This window comes from Lepisosteus oculatus, chromosome 17, assembly GCF_040954835.1.
Source record: "Lepisosteus oculatus isolate fLepOcu1 chromosome 17, fLepOcu1.hap2, whole genome shotgun sequence".
In the NCBI taxonomy this organism is placed as follows: domain Eukaryota; kingdom Metazoa; phylum Chordata; class Actinopteri; order Semionotiformes; family Lepisosteidae; genus Lepisosteus; species Lepisosteus oculatus.
Genome location: NC_090712.1, coordinates 20,108,972 through 20,128,728, shown reverse-complemented (window position 1 = coordinate 20,128,728; position 19,757 = coordinate 20,108,972). Strand labels below are relative to the sequence as shown.

Sequence of the window (19,757 nt, the reverse complement as noted above, 5' to 3'; positions counted from 1 at the left end):
CAGGGTAATTTAACACTGAACTTTTAAAAGTGTCACCCTTAAGAAGTTGGGCATAAGTAATACCTTTGCCATTGCAAGTTAAGAAACAAGGCATGTGCAAAGAAAAATGATTTTTTTGTTTATAAAAGCACAATGTTCACTTTAATTTTTTTTGGGATGTGTACCTCTAAGACAAAGCTACTGTATCCTTCAAGCAAGGCCTGTGGATCTTATTTTAATGATGTCTGCTGCACATTCCTAGCGTGTCTGAACCTTCGACAGGGATTTTGCTGAACCAGACCACTCCCAGCAGGACACCAAGTTATCAGCACTAGTTATCAGACTGCACCTGGGGTCAGGGCCCGTTTGTATGTATCAACCAACCCCTTTGCTGCCCCCACATCTGTACTAGGTTCTGTAGAATTATGATTACATCTAAAGCAAATGTTCCAATGTATTTGAAGTTCCAAGGAAGGTGTTTTGTAAATCCTCTCTTTGAAGTGCTAACAGCACGAAGCATTTTTTTCCCAAAACAAGGTACATATGTTAAAGCAGCTTCACTTGACATGCACTGTAACCTGGGGGTAAAGATCCATAGATAAAATATAATGAGGGAGAGAGAAGAAATTTCTGAAGGAAAGTGTAGCTGACAACATTATTTGTCCTGCTTATTTGTTAATTTATTAACTTCTTTCAGGTTGCTTTCTGGTTTTCTTTTTTTAATTACAATCAAGCGTCCTCCGTCAGGTTCCCATTTGGCTTCACCAGGGGATACTCTCAGTGAGAAGGCTGAGCTCCATGGCCCCAGCTCTAGTTCAGCATGGCCCCTCCAGGCTGTTTCCTACAAATGCCAGAGCGCTGCCGGGGCTACTGTATAGTAACTGTATTGTGCAATGTTTTTGTAATGCTGCCGATCTCAAAATCATGCTGTCAGTGCAGCTTGCTAAAAAACAAATGGTGCCATCGTGTAGCAACACAAGAAGGAGAGGTAATTGTAACGACACATCACACCCATCACAGCTGAAACATCTGTTAGGTAGCAGCTGAAGCTTCAGGCCAGGAACAACATGGGGGGAATAGGCTTGTGAATACAGTAGTCAGGCAGCAATAGTCTGCATTTATAATTTATTCTCGGGTTCTCAATCCTTCATCCAGTAGCTGAATGTAGTAATAATTGCTTACATTTATAAAGCTCTTTTTCTGGTCACTCAACTCAAAGCGCTTTACAGATATTGGGGATCCCCTCCACCACCACCAGTGTGTAGCCCCCATCTGGATGATGTGACTGGCAGCCACAGTGCCCCAGTACACTCCCCACACCCCACACCCCACACACACTTGCTCAGAGGCCCAACTGAGTAGGATTCCTCTGCCTGCTACCTTCCAGCCACAAGCACAGATCCTGAGCCACAGAGCCACCGCCCTGCCCCGAATGTGGACTTAAGCTCATGCACAATCAGCCCTCTGTGTTTTACAATCCTTCGTGAGTGAAGGAGAAGTACTGTACGTGCTACATTATAAGGCTTCCTGGCAGCTCTCTATGCCAGAATTGATGGCAGCACTGTGAGCTCACATTACCTGGCCTCCCAGTGGCCCTGACTGCTGCACCTGCCAGTCTGATCAAGTGTCCTCATCAGCCCTGCAGGTCTTAGCACAACCCCCCTTTAAGTCACTAAAACTCTGTGACCGTACAGTTTGTGGCCATAAAAACTGCTGTTCTGGTACCCATCACAGCTGATACATTGACACCATTTTTTCAGGGAATCAAGGTTATGAAGACACCCCACCAGTCTAGTGTAATGCTTACCGTATGTTTGAGATGACTCTCCGATTTATATAATTCACATGTTTAAATTTTTTATTCTTAAAAGAAAAAGGTCAGATTGTTTTGAACAAAATTTTCCCTTTAAGTCAGCGAATAATGTCTTACTATTCACAGAATAAGTGAGACAATGCTCACACACTCGTATAAAAATGCTAGAGTGAAAATAGTGTCACTTGTTGGATTATTTAAAATATAAAAATCTATAGGTTGTGTTACACCAATTCTCCTCAAAGCTGTAAGGCCAGTTGTGAATTTGTTCTTGTTTATCTCTAAGTAAAAGCACGGGCCCAGATCAGTGCCCCTAGTCTTAGTGTGTTGGGATTACAGGTACCAAACTAGATCGCAGGCTGACCTGCACATATACAGTAAACTCCAAACTACACCTGCTCACAAAATCTGCCAGACATTGCAAGTCTACCCTCATCTTTATTACCTTTATGAACATGGAGCAAAGACCATGAGCTATTGCCTTCTGGGCTGTTCTTCATTAAGTCACCACAATGGCCCTTTTGGTCTTATCCTGACTGGACAGTTTTGTGTATGCTAATGTATATCCAATGGGTAGTAATTCTAGAATATCATCACTTTTTATATATTGGTTTTAGTAATATATTTATTCATATTAAAGATTCATGTTAAGATTTGAATAAAGGTTAAAAAAGTGTGGCCATTAGAAATTTGCAATAGTGTGTGGGAAAAGTACAGTGCACTACAGAAATCAGCTTTGATAATTACTGATGCAAAACAGTTTCGAATAGAACCGCTACTCCTTAATGACAGACAAGGAGCAGAGATGAGGATCAAAAGGCACAATCATACAAAAATCAGCCTTCACAAAAGACTACATTTTTAAACATCAAATTGAGGGCGATGGTAATTAACCTTTTGCTAAGTCACAAAGTAAAGCATTGCAGTAAGTGATGTTTTTAGAGAAGAGTTGATTAAAATCAAGCCTTGAATAATTACTTTAGATTAAAAATAAAATTGCTAACAAAATATATTGTGCTGGAAAAAGTCGAGCAATAAATGGGGAAAATGTGTGTGTATGCTGTTGGGCGTTTCCTTCACAGAGTGAAATGGTAGCCCTTGACTTCCACTCCCACTGAGGCAGCAGAGCTGCTCGGGTGATCCATCCACAGGGATCTGAAGTTCTGAACTAGTCTACTGCCTTTTCACATATCATATATATCATTCAGTATCATTGGGCTTCTAAAAATATGACATTAAAAAAAGGCTATTTTTGAAATCTGAATGGAACAACAAAAATAGGGTTTAAAAGCTTCCCTAGGAAAATGTTGGTGGACACATGAGATGGTTTATGAATATTTTGGTAAACTAAAATTAGTGAATTAAGTTGGTAAACCAGATACAGTACATAGATAGCTAAGAACAGCTGTGCGTGTGATGTTTTCATTCCCCAAAGCCACAGAATGAGAATCATTAGGAATTGTCTTGATTTTCTTGTATAAGATTTATTGTACAGACCTTATAGAAACAGACATGATAGGTGCTTAATAAGAATGGCTATCTGTACCAAAAAGCCTTTGTGAGGCCAGTGAGATTTTTCCCATGAGGCCTAATGGAGAGTATGTGTCTTTTACTGAAGTATCAGGGTTGCGCAGAAGCATGTCAAGCATATCCTGGACAGCAACAAATGCAAGGCGGGATACACTCCGGACAGGATACCGGTCCATCCCAGGGCACACGCAGACAACATGAACGCACTCACACCAGGAACAGTTTTCCCAAAAGACGATGAACCTACCGGCATGTCTTTGAACTGTGGGAGGAAACCGGAGCGCACAGAGGAAACTCGCAGGTATGCGGAGAGAACATGCAAACGCCATGCAGAGAGCACCCCAGGAATTAAACCAGGGCCCCAGTGCTGACTGCTGCAGCCCCATGCTGCCCCACATTACTGAAGCATCATAGGTGCTGTCCTTGGCACTCATTCTTTTTCACTGTAATCTAGCAGACAATTTTCAAATGTACGATATGTAAAGGTATAAGCTTTCAAAAGATGCTTCATGTGAATGATACATATTCACTCCTGTGCCTGTAGATTGTTAGCTTCATTAAATTTGTTTTTCAGATATTTGCTTGTAATTTTAATTTCAATGACCTGCAACTTTCTTTACTGCATGACTTTTGTGCCCCACTGTAAATAATTATAAAGTGCTTTGAGATAGTGCTCACTGTAATAAAGGCATGATTCAATATAAAATGAGATTAGCAGAAAATGAGATGAAAAGGCTTTCAATGCACACTGGGAATGCAAATAATGTGTAACATCACCTGCAGTGTTTTTGTTTTTCTGTGCTTTTATGCTGTTCCAATTCTATGGAGGCAAGAAGCAAAATGTCTCTGGGAACAATGAGATCAACACAAATAAGCGTTGATCTGATATGAATCTCCATAGATCTAAATTATTCTCTCATTTTGTGGAATCTCTTTTGATTGTCAAAAACATTACTATATCATTACTATAGTTAAGAATTTTAATTGAATTGTTATTGCTCATTAAGCTTCCCACATGGAAATGATCAGTGATTCCATGGTGCAAAATAGCTGCCAGACTTATCTCTAATTATTCAGCAACACAGTGTAAATACTGAACTTTTCACCTACATTAGTCACTGAGGCAACTTATTTACTTACTCACAGGATTTAATAAGAAAAGGCCTGGGCGATAGCATGGCATTGAAAGGCATTTCTACCAATTAGCCTTGTGAGATATAAATCTCTAAAACTGTGTAACTTGTTTTATGGTTAACATATTACACAGAATAAAAAATGAGTATATTACAGCATTTATAAATGTGAATAACCACACTTTTAATCATAAACATAATTAATCAAAAGAACCTTAACAACTAGCAGTGTTGTTTAGTTCACGTTACTAGAAGATTATTTCTCTGGGGATCTCCTCGAGCCATTTTTTTTAGAAAGAAGCCTGGGGACCAGACACCAACAACCCTTAGTGTAAACAAAGTGCCCCCTGTTCTGAGTTTTAAGTGCACTCGCCATAGTTCCCTCTTGTCCTCTTGTTCATGTCAAGTCTTGTTTCAATTGACTCTGTCTGTGAAACTTTTTTGTGAAGGATAAGCCCTGGATTGTTGCTGTGATAGAATATCACAGGGGATTTGCTGTCTGTATTTGTGTATGTATTTCACCAGCTCAGAAGCATCCCTTCTAGACGCAGTGCTGTAGACTTTGTAAAGTTTTGAGACCGCTGAAGGGCAGTGGGCTTGGAGAAGTCACTGCCTGGGCTTGGTCCTGTTCCCGGTCAACAGTGATGGATCTCACACAGCAGTATTTATGAATGCAAGGACAGGACAATGCTTGTCCTTTGACTGAAAGAGAGAATCTCGGAGGAAGGGAAAAGGCTGTAAGGCCAGTGAAGCTGCCAAACAGAATACAAAACCCCATAGATAGAAGTGGATTTAGGATTTAACACTGGTTACTAAAGGAGCCCTGTGCTAAAGAAAAAACTTGTCAGTGGGACATAGATATTCATTCTACAGCTTTTGAGCTTATACGGGGTAGGATCTATTTCTTTATAAATTCCCCAGATACCATTATACCCTAGTTAAAACTTTAAAGTTTTTAATAAAGCTCTCACCATCTGTTTCTGGATTGAGTTAAGACAGCCTTTGATTTGATCAATCTATTTATAGGCAATGCAATTAAACTGTCAACTATTTAAGTCCAGCGTCTGTAGGCATGTTGCTTAGTACTATTCTCTGAAGTATACATGCTAAAAAAAACATACAGCAATACAAGTAGAATTTCAAATTATGTCATTAAGACTGTGGAGCTGCAGAAATCCATTAATGCATTTTGCTGGTGTCTTTATCCAAGTAAACATGCAGTCAAAACAATGAAGAGAAAAAATACGTAATTTACTATAGAGCCTTATAAACCCTAAGATTTCAGTATATAAAATGAGTGTATGCACTATACATCATAATATATCTGAAAAAATGCAATACAAGATAATTATTGAGTCTTGATGCTGTTGCTCAGAATGTCACATTTTAAAAAGAATGAGATGAGCTGTCTTCAGTTCTTGAAAATTACAGGTACCGTATACTGTAATTTATGGGAGATGAAGTCACATGTTTGTTTTATAAAGATATATTTGGGTCACAGAAACTTTCATATTAACAGTACTCCAGCTACTATGTACCAAATGCATTAAACTGAGGAAAAACAAAGCCAGCTGCACAACTTTAATAAACTATTAAGCACTGATTTTCTTTCCTCCTAGTTTTCTCAAGCTTGTAATAGTGTTACTGAAGCCCATCCGCAGAGCAGTGCAGACAGTGACGCTGAGTACATGGGAGCTGCAGATTACTAGCCCACCTCACTAGTAAAAGATTTGTTTTTATTTTGTGGACATCATTTAGGACACAAACATGAATACATTAGGCAGTAGATAAAAATGCTTCATGCTGAAGCTCTGCACTGTGTGCTGAGGGGAAAATCACACAGGATAAGCAAAAGGCTCCCAGCACCTTGAACCCCCAATGACAGCACCAGAATATGAAAATTGCAGTGGGGAAAAAATTCAGAGGCCAGTGGTAAGTGCACAGCTGAGGACCTGCATCCACACATACCTGTACCAAGCTGCTGTACGTGATCACTAGTATCAGATCAGTCTCTTTAGAAGGAAAGAATGAACTGCCATTTAGGTTTGCCTTTCTAAACATCTTTCAGTTCTTTTTCACAATTTGTTTGGAACAATTGCTGTGATTATCTCAGTTAGTGAGTAATGCTTCAAAGTACTTCAGAGAAGGTATCTGACTATGGGAAAAGACTGGCTGTAGTTAAAATGACCCTCTGGAGTTTTACTTCTGTTTCTCCTCACGTAAAAGAAAGTGCACTTTAGTATGTTTTTTTTTCTCTGGCACAGGGTGTGAGTGGAGATAGCCGTAAGGAACATACTGTATATTGTTTTCCCTTTTATTCTCTTTTCTGGATGAATACAAATTCCTTGGCGTTGAAAAGCAAGTCAGACCTGCTATTGCTACAGTGCTGTCTCTGACCCATTTTGTTATGGCAGGTTGGCGATATGTTTGTGTGTAAATGTTTTCTTGTCAATATAATTACACATTATTATTATTATTATTATTATTTATTATTAACCTGTGTGTTTCAGTACATCAGCTGTTTTGTTGCAATTCAATTTTCTTTATCCTGCACTTCATAGTTCAACACATGATCTCCACATGGTTCATCAGTCAGTTTTGCAAATTGAACGCAGGGATAACAAGCTAATTTGTTATAATTCCAGGGTTAAATCCACAACAGTAAAGAACTTATAAATACATTAAAAATAGTAAAATTATTATTAGTCAATTCAAGTTGCCTTTTATTACCTTGGCTAATTAAATACCACTTTTCAAAGACTGGTGACCTTAATGTTTCACTTTGTGACAAGAAAATGAGCGCTATCATTTCTTTTAGCCATCTGCTAAAAGCAGAACACCTTGGACAGGAATATGATTTAAAATATAATGAAATCCATCATATCAAATTAGAGGGACACCTCTGTGACTAGAAATTCATGCTTCATTCATTAGCAGAACCATATGAACCTCTGCGTGGGGAAAAATAATATAAAAACTGACTAAATAGGTCATTTTGTGTAAGTGCTCTCATCATAAGAGAATCATTTTCTCAGCTATCCTAGAAAAGTCAGAATCTCAGATTGTTTTCAAGGCGGCTCCTCCATAGACAGAGGTACAAGCCACTGGCACCGAGACCCCCTCGCCATGCTGTGATCGAATCGCCCGTCACCGTGAGGGTTACTGGCCGTGTCTTTAATAGACGTCCTGGCAAAACCTTCATTTTCTCAGAGGTTAACCCCGCCAGGATGCCCTCCTCCCTGTCAGGATCAGGCCCAGCTGCACCCATGGAAACACCACTCTGCTGTAATGAGGTCTGCATGACCCTGCCATGAGCTGATTTGCATGTTAGACTGAGGGAGAAGCAGAGGAGTTACCCTTGCAATGCTCCATTTTTCAGCTTGTTGTAGGGATCTGCCGTCATAAAAAGCCCAAGTCGCATGCTGTGCATTGAGGAGGACCAAAGGGATTCACTGCTTCTGTTTTTGCATGAAAGGAGCAGAAAATCCTTTAAAGAGAACACCATACCCTATATGCTATATACCATAACCATGCACCATATTCTATTGTATGTTGACCTATTTTGTTGGCACATTTAATTCTAAAATCATGTTTGTAAGCAGTAAAGAAACTCAAGGAAGTTATAAAGATACAATCAATATAGGCATGTAAATGCTAGTGGCTAATTTTATTTTTGCACAATTGATTTTTTTTATTACTGTATCTTGAATTATGATAATAGCACTACTACTTCGTGAAAACACACTTAAATAAAAAATCATGCCTAAAGAACAAATTCAGATGGTAATTGGATGCCTAAAAACATCTGTAAATTATTTTAAATGTATATAGAAAAACATTATAAGCCTTTTAAGCAAAGATTGCCATAGAAACTGCAAATGAAGAAAGCCTAAAAGTTTCTCATGCTATACGATCTTTTGAAAACAATATTCCTGAAGCATCCTATAAAGATTGTGGCAATAAAACAAAAATGAGGAGAACTGAAAATGTAGTAATATAACATTAGGCCCAAGACTTACAAGCTGATTTGTAGTTTACACCAAAGAAAACACCACTGCATGTACCCAAAAGCCTCACTGGTATAAATAAAAACAATCTTTCATTGATTAAAATCTCAGGTGTTATCCCATAAGTAAATATTTTATATATATTTGGTTGCACAATTTTCATGGTCTGAACTCCTGTAAAATTACAATATGAACCATTAAACCATGAAGAAATAAAAAGCTTATAAAAATTACAGGAATATTTTTCTGTCCCCTGGCATGTTAGATTACATTTAACATGCAGTATCTTTAGCGGATACAGGTATGTCAAAAACGGGTGAAAAACTAATGCGTTTTTCAAAAACTGACACAGCTTGATGCCGATTTTCACTTCTCTGAAGTTATAAACTTTGACAAATGTTGACATTCTACAAAGACACCAGTCTAGATGACGGGTTGAGTACGGAACTGGTTAACAGGCAACCCCTGTTCTTCTCCGTCGCGAAGTTCGCTCTCTTGGCAGTCCAAACATGATCGATCAGCCTCGTCTAAAATTAGAAAAGGACTTTCAGGCTACAAGGTCAAAGACTAATTTTCTAGCAGTACTACACTCAGAATAGAGATGGATAATCTCGTTATTTTACTGCTTTTTGGCTGTTGTCTGTACACGCATGCTTTACAAGAGGCCTAAATACCTCAGATCTGTATCCTACGAGCACATGCATTAGGGCAGGTCTACGTTGGTATTAATCTTTATATTAAACTCTGACAGATGATTTCTTGCGATCGTTCTACCAGTCACAAACGTCTGTCACTGGATTCCAGGGAGCTCTGAAAACAGGGTATCAGGAATTGATATTTTAGAGGCCAGAAGTGTCAAATAGTTTAAAATTCACTTAATCGCTGATAGCGCTAATTGGGATGTCATACTGAATATTAAATATATTAAGACTTATTCATCCTTCATTCAGAGTAAGATTTATATCTAATTACTTTGGGAAACTAATGCAATAGGAGTTACGCTTGGGCTGCTTAACCCTAGCTTGCTAGACAAAAAAAAGACAAGACATATTCTACTCCAGTCACGTAGAGGAGGATAAACCTGATGTTTCTTTAACTGCTGTCTGCAACAGTACCTCTCCTATTCAATTTATTAACTCCTGCAGCAACCATTAGCTCATGATGACAAATGGCAAATTGGCAGTTCATGTTCCCTTGAGAGTGCATGGTTTACAAATGGACCCCCTTCACACATTCCAGCTGTTACACTACTAAGCCTTCGGAAAGTGTGTAAATATATATTAAATGTGTCTTAAATGGATCTAGAGAAATATGGTGGAAGTTTGCTTCATAAGATTTAATCAGTTATGTTAAGTACACTCCCTGATGAATGATTTATGAGTGGGAATCACTGCTTTTGATTAAAAAAAAAAAAGTTCTCAGAAATTGTAAGCCCCATACTTTGTAAATAACAGAGACTGTTGTTACCTTGCTTAATAAAATGAAATGCAATATCACAGAAACTCAAGGATGCTGCATACACTTTTGTGTTAATAATGAGTCCCATTAATTATCAGTTACGTTAAAGAAATAGCTGTATCTCTTATGTCCTGTAATTATATTAACACAATAATTGGTAGATTTTGCCATCTTTCCCTAAAAACTATGAAAACCACAAGGATAATCTGTCTTTTAAAACAAATTTATATCCTGTTATGTTCAAACTAATGTAATGTTTGTAGGGTGAATGGTTCTGAAAAGAGACATAAGAACTTCCCATCTGATGCTTCTTAATTTCTTTTACCATATGATATGTGAAAGTAATTTTAGTGAAAAAGCAGCACAACAGTGTACAAATAGATTCTTGAAAAGGATATTCACTGCGATTAACCAAGCCCTCTGTGTATGTGATTTTGAAAGATAAAATTATACAATCCCATCAGCAGCTTGCAATTTACTGACTTCCTCATCTTAAAAACCATGCAAACATTTTCCCCTTAAAAAAAAAGGTCCTTCTGAGAGTACTGCACAGTCTTGATGTCTGTCCAAGTCTGGAAGAATCATGCTGAGCTTTAACCAAATTCTGAACATGACGGCAAAAATTGAAGAATTAAAGATTTCCTGCAAAATGTGCTAAAAAATTGTAATATCCCCTCAGAAGAGAAGAAGGTAAAACCCTTTGTCATGTAGGTTTATGTTATGGTCTAAGATAAAAAAAGCCTGTTTACGTATGTATGCACAATTATTGTTAGTATTAGAATTTGCAATTGTCCCTGTCCTGAGCAACATTTTCAGTGTTCAGGTTTTATGTTTTATACATGTCGATTCAAGGGAAACTGATTATGATTAGAATTAAGCAAAATAAAATTAAATATAATTACAATTATGACCCCAAAATGTTGGGGAAGGAAGCACAAAGCACATTTTGCTCAAAAGCAAGACAAAAACATGAGAAGTAGGTAATTAGCTATTGAGAACTGAAACTGTGTCGACCTTGGAAAAGCAGTGCAGGTACAAAGTAGTGATGTCGACACCTCGTTGGCTGCTTAGGATTTTCGTATATGATTAAAAGTTTGTTACTAAAGGATAAACAATCAATTAAAAACTCCTTTTTTGCCTGTAGTCTGCACAGATGAATAGACTCTTGCATCAGTGACTCAGGGTGGATGTCTGAGGTTACATACCGAAGATCACAGGCTGTGCTGTCAGGAGCAAATTAATTTCTCATGTGAACAAAGTGAGATTTAATCTCTAACCTCTATCTACCAGAAAGAATACAGGCTGTTGCCTACACACACTCCTTTACATTCTACAGTAAAGAAAGAAATCTTTTCCATGAATTAATGGAACCCGAAAGTCTCTGTCTGCTGCCTTGTGAGAATGTGCTCTACACTCATAATCATTGTAAATTTTCATAGAAAAAAATGGAGCAAATTTGTCTCCCCTTTCCTTAACTGCAGAAAATAGAGGTGTCTGATTTAGATGAGATCAGTAAGTAAGGATGTGAATGTTATTTGGTTCAAGGTAATGGCTTGAAATGACATTCCAATCCTCTCAATTTCTGAAACTCCCTTTTGCATTAACGTTGCAGACTTGTGCACCCTGAAATCCTGTTTAAGCCATCATGTCTAGCTTGGGTAATAGATATGGTTTTCTTTAAAAGCACCCTGTTTCAGGCTAAATTTTTTATTCAGTTTCCACTGTCACAGGTGTCGGCAGCAGATGGAGGGAGAGTTTTAAAACAACTCTCCAGAGAGACTGAGATGGGTAGTTCATCAGACTTTATTAGGGTCCTAAAAATGCAGCATCACCAAAACAATTCCTGCTTCTTTCTGCACTTACCTGTGCTGCCTACTGCATATTTTGCCCTACTATTGATGATGAAACTGTGCAACGCTGATCTGTGATGATGGGTAGGAACATATCCTTGTTGTATGACCTCTGAGGTTGAGGCTTGTCATAAACATCTTACCTTTTCTCCTATTGTCCTTGTCATCCTAGAACAAAAAGACATGTTTTTTGTACTTGTGTATGGTGTATATTATTGTAAATTATCGAATCTATGTGGTGGTCGTTAGTATCTATCATCCCTGTTCGAGATCCACAGCCCTGTGCTGTGTTGCATCATGTTGTCAGGGTTACAGAGCCTCTCACACCACTGGCTTAAACAGAAGCTTTCTGTCAATCATCAGGAACACAGCTTGGTGTTTTTAAGATTGTTTGGAGCTGCTAGTAGGAATTTCCTTGGAAAACTGCAGTTTACTAGTTTGCTCTTTTGCAATTATTTTGCTGTACTGGAGCACTTCAATAAACAGTTTATCAGGCCTGTGTTTTCTGTGACCACCACTGGACTTACAGTAGATATAAAAAGACTCCACACCCTTATTGAAATTGCAGGTTTTTGTGATGTAAAACCAGAAATCAAGATAAATCATGTCAGACATTTTTCCATCTTTAATGTGACCTTGTAACCAACAAAATCAGAGAAAAACAAATGACACTGATCATCTGAATGCTTTTTCATAATGGAAATTATTATTAAAAACAACTTCAAAAAGACAGCTAAAGTATCACACAATGTAAAAATGGTCTATCAGCGATCCCTCTGCAAACATCCCACCTAGACCATATTTACAAAGGAATAAGTGTTAAAAATGGCTAAAAAGAGAGGACTTGAGTAAATAATCACAAATAAATTGCTACATCATAAGATTACCAGACACTATACCAGATTACAGCAAAAACATTAAGAAGACGTGGTACAGGCTCCCCAACTCACATTCTCTGGCACAGGAGGACGCAAGTCTGAGTGAGGCTCCAGAACCCGACCGCTGATCTTTCCATATGAAGTCTAGCTGTTGATTAAACATTTCTTCGGTAAACACCAGCTCAGCACCTCATACCTGGGTCTCTGTCGCAACATCTTTTATCAAAAGCATTAATGTGGGAAAATGAGAATAAGTTATAAAGTCTAGCCTCCTTTATACAATTGGTACTCATTTTCCAGGCGATTTGTAAAGGAAGCAAGAAAGCGAACCTTCTATATAAGAGACAAGAAATTCAATTCCTGGATAAGGTAAAATTTTCCTTATTTCCACAGATGGCGAGAATAATATAAGGCAGATCTTACCAGTCTCATAGGGCCTGCTGAACTTATTTTCACTTTTGCAGGTTTCCTGCTTTATTTGGAACGGACCTCTGGTGAGGAGCTGTTTCCAGAATGATCTTGCCCTTTGGCAACTAACTTATAATTCCCAGGTCTCGGTCTGCCAATGGCTACATGCTACCAAGCGTTCCTTCCTCCTTTGTTTCTGCCGGGCAGTGTTGTTCTTCCCAGGATTCTGGTTCTGTCCACATTGAAGTAGGCTACACACTGATGTTGCTCTGGTTCTTCACCTCGGTGTTCCAGGAGCCTCCGACGACAGCATGAAAAATCAGACACATGCATAGAATGCATTAATTCGTGTTATTAAGTGAATATCCACTGCAAATTATTTGTATTTGTTTTTACCCACAATAATATAGAACAATGACTCCAAAAAACTTAGTTCGCAAAACCCATCAGTAATGATGCCTCTTGCTGTACATTAATTAGAATGACTCTTAAAAGATTATAAATCCTAATCTCTCCATACATATCTTCAATTTCTAATCAGGGTGTTATTTATAGAGATGCCACCCAGTGTGTTCAGTTCTTTACCTTGTCTTTGTGTAAAGTGCAGCAACATCTTCAAAGAGAAGCTCTATTCCCCTTTGTAGAGAGCTACAGCAAAAGATGAATATTTCTCAGATTTCTGGTAGACTTTTAGAAAGGTTATTCTAAACCCTCATTAAATGTGTAGGTAAAGGTTTCTAAGAGAGATTCAAAGAAATACAAAAGTGAGAATCCAAGTTTTTTTTAATGACATACAGCATGTAAACCACATATCGCTAGTCGCTATCTCAGTAACAATACAAATTCTTCAGCTATACATAAATATTTTAAGATCATGAAATCAGCAACAGAATTGAAGAAAATGTATAAGAGAAATGGATATTAATAGTTTTTGTAAGGTACAAAGATATAACACCATACAAAGGCATTAAAGCCTTTACTATGCTGTCCCATTTTGTGAAATGACAAAATGGTGCATTCACGTAATATTCTAAATCTTTATATTTATATGCTCTTAATATTTTATTGAAGACCTAAAGACTTATAAAGGTAAGATAATGGTAAATTGCAGCAAAGTAATTATAAATGTTGGCAAAAACTAAAGAAAAATGAAATAAGTTAATTGTCTAAGTATACAGACTTGTTAACTAAATATTTTATTGCAGTCACAAGTTTTTTAGGGACAGTCTCTACCAACCAACCTAGCTTGGTGCAATTCTTACCCATTCTTCTTGGGAGATTTTCTGTTCTCTGAAGATGCTTGGCTTGATGATCACTTTATGGACAGTGGTTTTCAAGTTGATCCACAGATCTTCAATAGGATTCAAGTCAAAACCTTGACTGGGCCACTCAGTGATATTCACCTTCTTATTCTTATGCAGTTCCAGTGTATTTTTGGCCTTGTGCTTTAAATCATTATCCTGCTGAAAGGTGAATTTTAGGTCTAGTTCTGAAGCTGGTTTCCTCAAAAGATTTGCTGTGACCAACATGTATGACTGTAGCGATGGTCTTGACTTGGTTTTGCACTATGTTGTGTTTCTTCCAGACTGCAAACCTTTTACCACATTTTCAGTATCACAAAGGCTCTTTGTTGTAAACCCCATGTGGAAAAAATGTTTTTTTTGGTTCCATACAAGTCCCCGTTGTGGAGTGATTGGGATGTTGTTGGCCAATGGACATTTCCTCTCCTTCTCAACTGATGAACTCTGTAACTTGTTTGAAGTCCCTTCCAGTTCAAAATGATCAGCTTCACTGTGCTCAAAGAGATATATTACAGGTCCTTGAGATAAAGATCTCCTGACCTCTGTATCTTTACATAACTTTATTTGTGAGCTATTTTGAAAGCTCCTTGGTCTTCATGAATGTGTTATAGTGCTGAAATCATGTGAACTACTGTTGATGTAGTTATTGTACATAGACTGAGGCCACTCAACTAATTGTGTTGCTTGTTATTTTAATTAAGATTTTCAATAATAAAGGTTTAGAATACCTATTCAATCATGACTTCTATTTGTCATACATATTATCTATTCACTTTTGTTTTTTATTTGATTTTGTGTAGTAAGTTGTGTATTAAACATTTTAATTGCTTTTTCTATATGTAATGATTGCAAGCTTTAAAACATCAAAATGTGAACACTATGCGAGGGTCTGAACATTTTTTCAAGTAACAGTATCTTATGGTTATATAATAAAAAGGGAAAAATACCAATGTGTTATTCTCGCCTTTTATGATTCTCACATATTATGAATGTGAAATCAAGACCTCTTGCATGACCCTAGCATTTTCACAGCAATCTGAATCTTGAGATGAATCACTGAAGTAGGTTATTATAAGGACTCTAAGACGTCTGCATTTTATTAGACAAAAAGTGGTGCAAACTGAGCACTTGTACAGAGACCTTGATAAATGGAGACCATACTGCCAAGCCATAGAACTGATGACCTACCAGGCGCCAGGCTGCTTGCATAGCGAAGACAGGTGTACAATGCCCTTGCATGTGCTCTGATACACAGTGAGATTTAAACATTATAAAGACTGACAAATGGAAGTAATTATCAAGTGGAGGTTTGAGACCTCTTAGCATTCAATGGAACAAGCAAAGACATGGTGTCCTTTAAATACTTTAATTTTTAGAGGTCTGTGACAAGGTGACTTCATGCCTGCTAACTCATACTTAAAAAAAAAAACACTGTGGGGGAGAAGAAAATCTGAACTTGTAATTTGAATTTCAGGAGCTGGTTTGACTTGAAGGGAGATGTTTATAAGCCCTGCACTGTCGATCCTTGGCTGAGAAACTATCATGCATTGGTGGGTAAGAGGAAAGAGGTTATTATAATTCTGTAGGAGGAATGGACTTGTATTGTGAGAGCGCCCAGGGGGGAAGTATGGACAGTGGCTTACGTTCATCTCCTTTCAGCAACATAAAGCTTGAAAGGTTTTATATTTCTGTGGGGAAACTGGCAAAGCAAAAGGCAACACTGTGCAGGATTTAAAACTGGGGTGGCTTTCTCCAAAGAGGGCAATTTGCCTGTGTACTCTTCAGAATGGCACTGGGATTTACTAATGCACCTCTTGTGCTCGGATGCTGGTCCACCTGATAGGTAATGGGAGAGAACAAATCACATTTCAAAGCAGTGGAGCCTGTAACACAACTAATGACTGTAAATCCATTTGTCGGGAGAACACCAGCTCGGTGAAATGATCTAGACCAGTGGCTAAGAAAGGGACAGCTTTGTCAAACCCTGTCAGCAGTGCAAAATATTCAACAAGGCTCATGCTGAAGTGCTACAGCTGTGCTCTGTTCATATTGCCTGCCTTATAATACAGCACAAATCCCTATTGTAGAGTTCCACGCTTCGCTAACTAAAACTAATTTCATTCTGGTAATATGACAACACTGAGCACTGCTTGAACAAAGCAGACTTCCTTTAACACTAGAAGCACAATGCGAAGCACAGTGTGTCTGCCCAAGGGCATGAGGATGCAATCATATAGGTTTTATGGATACTCACTTTATCAAAAAGCTGGTGTAACAGATTCAGGCTTTGCTTTCCAAATTAATCAAAAGAGTGAGTTTAAGGAGTGCTTTACTGTCACCTGAGAGCTGGAGGAAGTTTTACCACTCTGGCTGCCAGGATTGCATGTCATTTTATATTAGGACACAGGAAATCAAACACAACGCAATTCATCTGATACAGAATAAAGGAGGAGTCATGCTGATATACTATAAAATGTACACAATGTCACTATTTCATATCTTAAGTACTAAAGTCCTTTCTTTCTAGGCTTCAAAATGAATGTTTTCACGTTTTAAGAAATACAAGCAGAAACAAATACAAATTACAGTCACTCATAACTTAAGCTCTGAGAATTCTGAATGTATTTAATTTTGGCACAGATTACGCAGAAGGGTAATGTAGTCTCCTACTAGTCTCCAGCAGCTCACCAGCTCATGTTTATTCATTACATCGGATGAATTGTGCCGAGGAAAAAGAGGAAATTGCCCAAGAAAGAATTACAGTTCTGCACAAATACACAGATATAGATTATATATGGAAATATAATCAGCAAAATGTTTCTTAAGACTTCAAGTGGGGAAAAAAGACGATGACAAGGAGCAACCGTTTTGACATAAATGTGTTGAACACAGACAATGTGCAGCAGTAAATCGGGTTTAGGGCTGTATTCTGCCCTGAACACCGGTGGTTTGCACCAGGGCTTTCATCTATAAACTCACAACTCCTGGTGCACCTTCACTATTACAGGCAGAAGAGTTCGCAGACGAGGCCTTGCAGGACCACGGGCAGGATTGGGTGATAGAGCGCCACCTTCAGACCGCTGAGATGCAGAGGCCCATCGCCGGAACAGCACAAGCACAGGCAGTCCAGTGCGATCAGCACGAGAGCCATCCTTGGACATTCCCCATCCACCCCTCGCGTTGCAGGCAGATCTGGGGAGCAACACGAAACAGCAGCCCGAAACAACAGTCTGCACAAACCATTCGGCAAATATATTACCTTGCTCTCCAGAACCTCGGCTATAGGCGAGGCCTCATTTAGCAAAGAGATACAGCAGCATTAAAAACAATTAATTAACTAATGCAGCTATACAGTAAACACTCAATTTCACAGACAAACAAGGGCAATGGGTGTCTGTTATTGCCAGATGTCCATTAAATCATGAATAATGTTTTTTTAGTCTGAAAACACTTATAATTTGAGAAAAATACATTATACAGTATATGCTGAAGTAGTTCGGGTGGGTAGCTGCGTCAGCATGCGTAGGCTGCAAAGGAAAAGGTAAGAGGTTTATTCCCTGCTGAAAAGAGAAGAAAGGAAACAACATTTCGGCTGTGGAGCCTTCTTCACACCTGAAGAAAGCTCCACGGCCAAAATGTTTTCTTTCTTTTCAGCTTGGAATAAACCTATTATTTATTATATGCTTACCTGAAATGCACTCAACAGAAATCATTCCTGTGCCTTTTTTATCATAAATATACAAATGCTTTCTTTCATGTCACGGTGTATAAAATTCGCTAAAGCACATGACACACAAACCTATTGGAAGCAATATAGGAAACCAGTGCTGCTCCTGGATTTCAAACCTGTGTAATATTTGGCTTTGTTTTGTTTTCTGTGCATTTCATCATTATTGTGGGGGAAAATCTGGTATTTCTGATTTCACAGACAAATCCCCTTTAGTAGATTTTGTCTGTTAAAACGAGGGTTTACCATAGAGCATTTCACAGCATATCCGAATGACATACTGTGGTGTGCACAAAACACATTTCTAACATTTGCCAAAATCTGTTATTAATGGTTATTCCTCAATGAAAACGGATGCAAAGATTCATTCATTTGTTCATCCTTCAACAAGGAAAAGAATAGCAGAAGTTCTTGCCATTATTTTAATCTGACTGACACTTTTAGGCAAAGTGACTTGTGTAGTGTGGCATGTTACTTGAGCAGTCTGAGGGATGTACAGTACAGCTTGCACTAGCTGCAGTGTCCTGCCTGAGTGAAACAAATAACTTTTACATTGGTGTAGGTACTGTATTAGTTTCCATATTACCCTCCCAGCTTCAGTTCCCCCTCTGTCTCATACATCATATAACCAATTCAATGATAAATCACAATGAGAGAATTCTTCAATTAAAAATGCATTTCTGAGTATTTAAGAATCCATTTCCCCAAGTTGGTCCTTCTATCATCCATTACAACGTGTCCTGTTGTGTGATCACCCTATTCCCATTTATCTATTTGAAACACCTACTGACCCACCCACCTGCCCTCATGGAACATTAATTCTGCTGATAATGTCTTCAGAAGGAGACAGATTTCAGTCTTCACTTGCTGTATGCCCATTCATAAAAAGCTTAGTGACAATGGCCCGTCTTCAGATTCGTATTTGTTCTCTAACAAAATCTGAACTCTAAAAAAAGACTGTAGTGATAAACCCCAAACTGACATTTAATTTAAAAAAGCTTTCAAAACATCAATGTTGCCTATGAAGAACAAAACAGGGGGAAGGAAAACATCCCTTATCACCCTGGTGCACTGCCCAACAAAGCACATGAAGCAGATGCATTTCCAGGAAAGAAAATAATATAAAAGTAGGCTGTTGCACCAAAGCTGAAGAATGGAACAGCATGGTCTCAATTTTACCAGCTGCATTTTGGGAGTTTTCAAATGCAACACAATTTAGCAAAGGAAATAGTGACCACTGGTAGCCGTGTCCCTTGAGAACTAAGAGATGACATTTTCACTGTTCCAATTCAGAAAGTGCCTCGTCACGGCCCAATGAACAGGGTTGAGACTTTAGCGGCCACATGCCACTTAGCTTAGACTTGGATCCACAAGTGCTACTCACATTACATTACACTAAAATAAGTAGCCGGTAATAAAATCATACCAATTTAGCATTCAGGTAAACAGAATAGGGAATATTTACATCTACAATACAATAAAATGCTTCATCCAATTAAGATCCAAAATGCTTTTACCGTATAGCCACTTAACATTTCATTGACCTAATTCACTCATGTCCTGCTTTTTTGTTAGTGGATCATGAAACAGTCCCTCCCTTATAGTGTGTACTATGTGATCAGTGTAATTTTATATTTTAGTATACTTAGATCTGGTATGTGCTATTTTATGGT

The 19,757-nt window shown here is 38.2% G+C and overlaps 1 long non-coding RNA gene across 1 annotated transcript in view; it reads left to right on the top strand.

Annotated features, from left to right (window-relative positions):
• The window catches only part of LOC138223884 (uncharacterized), a 31,251-nt gene extending 12,472 nt beyond the window's left edge, over window positions 1–18,779 (top strand). The window contains exons 2-3 of the long non-coding RNA XR_011182278.1: window positions 15,832–15,907; window positions 17,365–18,779. This is a non-coding gene — a long non-coding RNA (uncharacterized lncRNA). The remainder of the gene's footprint in view (window positions 1–15,831; window positions 15,908–17,364) is intronic.
• The last annotated feature ends 978 nt before the right edge of the window (window positions 18,780–19,757 follow it).